Source organism: Lepisosteus platostomus, chromosome 7 (assembly GCF_059453375.1).
Source record: "Lepisosteus platostomus isolate fLepPlt1 chromosome 7, fLepPlt1.hap1, whole genome shotgun sequence".
Lineage (NCBI taxonomy): Eukaryota > Metazoa > Chordata > Actinopteri > Semionotiformes > Lepisosteidae > Lepisosteus > Lepisosteus platostomus.
In genome coordinates this window covers 4,283,818-4,290,185 of record NC_142617.1, presented here as the reverse complement: position 1 = coordinate 4,290,185, position 6,368 = coordinate 4,283,818, and the positions used below count along the sequence as shown (strand labels likewise).

The window sequence follows — 6,368 nt, the reverse complement described above, 5'->3', positions numbered from 1 at the left end:
CCCCAAAGATACTCCTTATGACCATCAGTGAAACAGTGTCTCACTTTTTCTACTATGCAGAAAACATTCTTTGACTTCCCCGGACAAGCATCCGATGATCTGGGGGGGGGTGAGTGCTGTCGAGTTTGTCGACTCATGGCAACCGTATGGATAGTCCCCCATTACTATTCATAGAGTTTTCATGGCAGGACATGGAAGAGGATCTGGGGACAGGACCCGAAAGAACAGACTTAGTCTGAGTGTGTTATTAGAGATGTATTCTGTCGGTTCAGACACCACTGGAATAAACAGTTCTTCTTCTTTTAGAGATGGATTTTCATGATGGGCTCCATTTCCAATGCTGCACAGTGAGATGCACAGTGATGTAAAAGTGATGTTGCAAGCAAGTACAACCCCATAGCCAAAACACACAAGGTCATGAAATCATTTCCAGCTCTTCACTGTGCCCTGGGAGTATACAGGAATGTACACCCATCTAAGAAAGATAAGAGTACAAACACAATGAAGAAAACTTTAAAGTCAGGCAGAACAGATGCGAAAGGTAACGAAAGGTAACCTCGTGAGAACTAATATGACTACGGGAAGCTTGAGAGTGGAGGTGTGTCTTCGAGCTGAGATGAGAGAGAAGTGTCTCTCGTGTGCTGGGGAATAGCTGCAGCGCACAGGTGTGATTCCGTGATTTGTATTTTATTATTATTATTAAAGTTTTCAAAAAAGACCTTGAAAAAGCAAACATATAAAATAGCAAGGCCTCAGGCCACATACCTTTCAGAGGTTATTAACTGTGGGAAGGAAAAATGTGAGAAATATCGGTCAGCATAGGAATTAACTCCAAATCCCAACCGAACACGCACAGGAAGGCATATTACTGCAATAACGAGCCACGAGATGGCGCTGTAGGACTGTTATAGGAGGCGCTAATAGAGCCTTTGTTCTGAACATGAGCGGCTGAAATTTCAGAAAATAAAAGAAATTCGTTTTGGGTAAAAACACATCACTCAAAAGTCTATAAGAGCCTAGTAAAGACTCTTTACTCATAATTAAGCACCATGAAAAGCACAGCACTCTGAACATGCCTATAAATAATCTTCAATAGTAAGTAATGTTTGGATTTTCAAGTATGACAAAACAGTTGACCTTAATCAAATTAGCATAATTCAAAATTCAGGTAATATCCTTTTATCTAGATTATTTTTTAGACGAGGGACAGTCAAACAAAAGCAGCTCTCACCTGCCTTGCAGACTCCATTCGCTATCCCTCTGCCTGGAAACAAAACCAGAGTGAGACTCGGGAAGGTAGGCTGGAGGAGATCCTCGTCAGCTTTGTTTTCTCATCGATTCTTAACAGTTCATAAAGCCCAGGGGCTTGGAAAGGCCCAGTCCTGCAGGCTTCTATTGGATTAACAGAGGGGGTTTAACCTGGAGGGGGCACGGTGGCACTGTGGTTAGCTTTGCTGAACTGGGTTCAGTTCCTGGGGTGCTGTCTGCGTGGAGCTTGCATGTTCTTCCTGTGTCCACATGGATTTCTTCCGGGTGCTCCGGTTTTCTCCCACAATACATAGACATGCCGATATTGTATGTTAATTGGCTTCTGGGAAAACTGGCCCTGTGTGTGTGTCTGTCAGTGTGTGCTCTGCTATGCGCTGGCATCCTGTCTAGGATGGAAGCTAGCCTACACACAGACTCCTGCTGCCCCATGACCCTGAATTAGATGAAGCAGTTAGAAGATGGACGAATTGATGGTTTTGACTAGAACCAGTTGACTAATAACAATTAAAATAAACAGATTCAGTTTAATGAATCAGGTCTCAGGGTGGACAGTTGCCAGAAGACTGAGTGATTCCCGACTCTGGTAACTGATCAGTTCTCACATAATCTATCTCTTCTCTGGCACACTGCGCGATATCTAGTGATCTCTGTGCAGATACACTCATCATACATAAGCTGATACAAAGTGTTTCAGAATAAATCTCTTACCAACATCCACAGCTTTATGAAGCCAGTTGGTAACTGCAGAAAAGATCAAAGCATCACCATGTGTATGAATTAATGAATTAAGTGCAACAAACACTTATTTCTAAAAAGACATTTTAAAAATAAGAAGTAAAAAGGCTGGACTTACATTGGGTCGTAACTAGACAGGAAGAGAAGTAAAAACTGAGTCAGAAATGTTGGTAATGAATGATTATGATTTCTGAACATATTTAGTTTTATCTGTACTTACAGCGGACTTGCTCATTTACAATGGTTTCTTCAGCAATTTTAGCTAAAAGAAGAAATAGATATTTTAAAGATCAGTAGTTCATAATAGAACTTATAATTTTCTAGAAAAGCATTAGAGCCAGTGACAATGTTCTGAAAAAGGAAATTAGCACCCACAGGTAATGACACTGAATTAACAAGGCTTCACATTAGGTTAACGGCGATCTGCTTGTAGACGCTGCACTCTTTGAGGTTGCTTTGCTTCTGACCTGTTATGGACAGCTCATATTCACACATACAGTATACAATTTTTACAGGAAATGTAGGCTTCCGAAAGGTGTTATGCTGGATCTTTCCTAAAGAAGTCCTGAACAATGCTTTTTTTTAGAAATATGCAACCATTTTGCCTCTAAACTCTCATTAGATGCTTCTTTTCTTCCACTTATCCTACAGGGTATTTTGTTTCTTGTGACACTCAGTGGAAGGCAAAGACCAGTGGAGAGTAAGGAAAGGGTCCTGTCAGATCGACCCAACTTACCCAGGTCTTTGGTTTTGTCGTTTTTATTAGTGGGATTCAAAACACCCTGTGGATCTGGAAAGGGAATACCAATTGTTAGATGATTTACATGACATAATTCTCATGGCAACAAGCTGACTTCTTTAAGAAATGGCTGGATGAGACTGCGTCCTGTTCAGGACTCTCTCCACGTGTCACTGTGCTGGGGAGGAGTAGCCCTGAGTGACAGAGAGGTGTTTACAGGGCTGTGGAACGCAGGGAGTATCCTGCTCTTACTGGAGAGGGCTCCTAATGATCGTAATTAGTATAATGACAGTGTGTGGATCATGGACAGGGACAACTGCTCAAGAACAAACACGTCTGTCAGGTATTTTCACGGAGTATTGCTAGAGCACGATTTGTTCTTTTTTATTTTCCTCTGACCAGTCGAGTTCACATTAGAGAAAAGCATAAATGAGAATATTAAATGTCTAAATATGTCTGCACCTGTATACTCACACATACTGTTGTCTGAAGACTAATCTCTTTGAATAAATTAAACAGACAGAAAGCAAAAACTCGCAATCTTCTGTGACCAAAGAGCTGGCAACGGTGTAATTTAGATAAATTAATTCAATAATTAAGTAATTTTAGGTCATTAAGATCTCTGGCATGGTGAAAACCAGAATTCCCTGTGGATGTCTAGAAGTAACAGGGAATATCTCTGATATAAACCGTCAGATGCTTGAGCCAGGATGCAGGAGAAACTGTGCTTATATCAGAAAGTGTTGTCTCGACCCAGAAAGGGTGTCTCCAGATCTGGTCCTGGAATGTCACACTCCAGCGTTTTTTTACTTTTAGGATTCTTAAACCACATCAGCAGCTTCAGACCTGTTGCAGGAGAGTTAAACTGGACCAATTATGCCTCATGTTAGCTAACTCTTTTCAAAGTCTTGTGCTATGGATAATTGAAGGTGACCTACAGAATATGGGAAACCTGTGAAACAAAATGCTTAGAGCTCACCTAGTGCTCTTGCAATTTCCTTGACGGCCTTTGATACCTTTGCCTTGGTCTTTGCCTTGTGTCGGCTGCTTCCTTTGCGCTTTGCCTCTGGAGAGAGAGGGTGATGCAGGTGGGAGAGGGGAGTCCTTTATCAGTGCCTCAGTGCGTGCACTAACTAAATGCACTCTCATGAGGAAAAATGCACTACATGCTAACTGCAGTACACACAAACACAATGGTTAATAAAAAAATAAAAAAAACAGAGTTTTACGATAGGAAATTGATTCCAGTTGTCAGATTACGTATACGCATACCTTAGCGTTGTGCAACAACCTGAAACCTTCAGGTACCATAAATAATATTATTGCAAAACATACGCCATTCTAATCTGCAAGCGACCAGAATATAGAATACAAATTTTTGTATAAAAATGCAAATGTTGAGAAACACCCAAGCAGACAAAAAAAAAATAGCTTTATTTTTTGCTAATGTTCTAATGAAGGATTCTGCTATGACTGTGCTTATTCAGTTTAATTATTTGAAAGAAGGGACTGGGCTTTTTAAATGCGTCTAATCTGCCCACTAACTATAAACAGACGAATCACTCAGCTCAGGCGACCTCAGCCTGGTCTGTCAACTGCAGTGTCCTACCTGCATCCCAGAGCAGCAGAGCAATCACCAGAAGCAACAGAACCAGTCTTCTCATTGTGCCCAGGTGACAGACCGAGCTCTCTGTATGGTTGTCAGTCTCTTGCTCTCTCTCCTCTCTCCCTTTCCCCCTTCTGTCTGCGTATTTATACATTCTCACCTCTCCTGTGTCCCTCCCAGGCTTCATAGCAGCAAAGACTAAAATTACAGACCCCGGGTTTGAAGGCACAGAGAAATGAAGGCTTGCTTCCATCTACAGCATCAGATTATTTCTAAGCACCCTACAATTTCCCCAGGATTCCAGAAAAGGCAACATTCTGCATAATTCATTAGCGCTTTCTGAACTCACTAACCTGGTTAAGTCAGAGTTCTAGCAGCACAAAACAGAAAATTGTCTGTATGGGTTGTATTTCTGCACAAACAGCCTCTAACACTATCACTGTGCAAATCCCTCATTACTATCACTCACTTATCACAATCACTGCGCAAGTCCTTTCTCACTGTCATTCACTTATCATGATCACTGTGCAAAATCCTCATCACTATCATTCTGCCTTTGCACCTGCAGCAGTTTTCTACAAAGCAGAGGTGGGGACAGCAGTGAACCTTTTTACAAGCCAAGCATCCCAGCGGTTTCTGTGCTCAGTTCACACAAGTGCATCCTCTACCTGCTTAAAGGACATCAGTACTCTAACTTTGCATGCCAGGCAAAAAGTCAATATTCAAGCCAGTAACAGAGTTCAATGCTTTTGAGAATGCAGCTGATGAGGACTGCATTCTCACAACCTAACTCACAAGGATCTTTTTTAAGCGCTGTATTTGTTTGGATGTTTTTAAAAACAAATCAAGGACATCAATGAGCCCTGCCTGTGAGATCAGATAAGATCACTTTATTGGCCATATACAATTTCTTGCATTAGGAATGTGTCTTTTTGCATACCCCAGCTTGCTCTCCATGAGACACACAGACAGGAAGAGAAGCTGGGGGTCAGAGCGCAGGGTCAGCCATTTATACGGCACCCCTGGAGCAGTTGGGGTTAAGGGCCTTGCTCAGGGGCCCAACAGAGTAGGATTCCTCTGCCAGTCGTGGGATATGAACCAGCAACCCTCCAGCCACAGACACAGAGCCACTGCTCCGCCCCTGTAAGTTTCCTTCCTGCCCCCCCTTGCTGAAGGTATGGTGCCTACTCTTCGGTGCCTTCACCACCAATAGTGGTTAATTTGAGGTTACCAGGGTAGGAAATTACAGCTGTTAAAGATGTGTCTATGGAAAATACACATTAAAACTGAAACCGTGTTATTAAAACAATCTGTAGTGTTACTTCCTCGGCGTGTTTATGACAGAAACAGCGACGATCCACAATCCTGCTTCCCTCCTCGGACAGGGTCTGCCCAGGCCGCCTGGTGATAGAGCTCATCCTGGGACAGAACGTGGCGATCCAGGCGTCGGAGTGGAGAGAATTTTCCAGGTGTTTATTTGCAGTCGAGATGTAGCGGTGTGTGTGCGTGCCTCTTTATTAGATCATTTCTGGGTTGCCTCCACTGAACCTACGTCAGGTAGAATAAATAAGAGCAAAATAGGTTCTTATTAACTATTTTTGCTATTTTGCTGAAGTTGATGCAGGAGGCAGAGGGCTAAATTCTCCTGGGTGTCAAACCAGAGTAGGTCAGAGAAACAGGAAGATGACCAAATACATGCCTCATTCACTGACCTCCAGCAGGAATTCAGGTAAATGAGAAATGCAGAGATGCCGTGAAATAATCTTGCGTTCTGTAATATTCTGTAGCTATCATGCTGCGATGGCGCCTACGCATTGTAAAACGTCCGGCTTTGGAGGAGGTACACCGGGCAGCCACACTCAATGAAGAGCTTAGTCTGGGTCGCACTCCGCAGGCGTGGAAACCTCACTGGGGTGGGGGGCTGTGTGTCGTACGCATGCGCGCCAGCAGACACGGTGGAGGGGGGGGGGGGGAGAAGGAGGAAGTAGGCTGGGCGAGCATGCGCACTGGCACACCGGT

At 43.2% G+C, this 6,368-nt stretch overlaps 2 long non-coding RNA genes across 2 annotated transcripts; both read right to left on the bottom strand.

Annotated features, from left to right (window-relative positions):
- Positions 1-240: 240 nt before the first annotated feature.
- On the bottom strand, positions 241-2,027 carry LOC148657927 (uncharacterized). The gene is made up of 4 exons (XR_015939998.1): positions 1,978-2,027; positions 1,232-1,264; positions 766-782; positions 241-475 (listed from the first exon to the last, which is right to left on the bottom strand). It is a non-coding gene; the product is annotated as an uncharacterized LOC148657927 (long non-coding RNA).
- An 83-nt stretch (positions 2,028-2,110) lies between these two features.
- Positions 2,111-6,368, bottom strand: LOC148657926 (uncharacterized). Its single transcript, XR_015939999.1, has 5 exons — positions 4,353-6,368; positions 3,723-3,809; positions 2,741-2,794; positions 2,225-2,266; positions 2,111-2,134 (listed from the first exon to the last, which is right to left on the bottom strand). It is a non-coding gene; the product is annotated as an uncharacterized LOC148657926 (long non-coding RNA).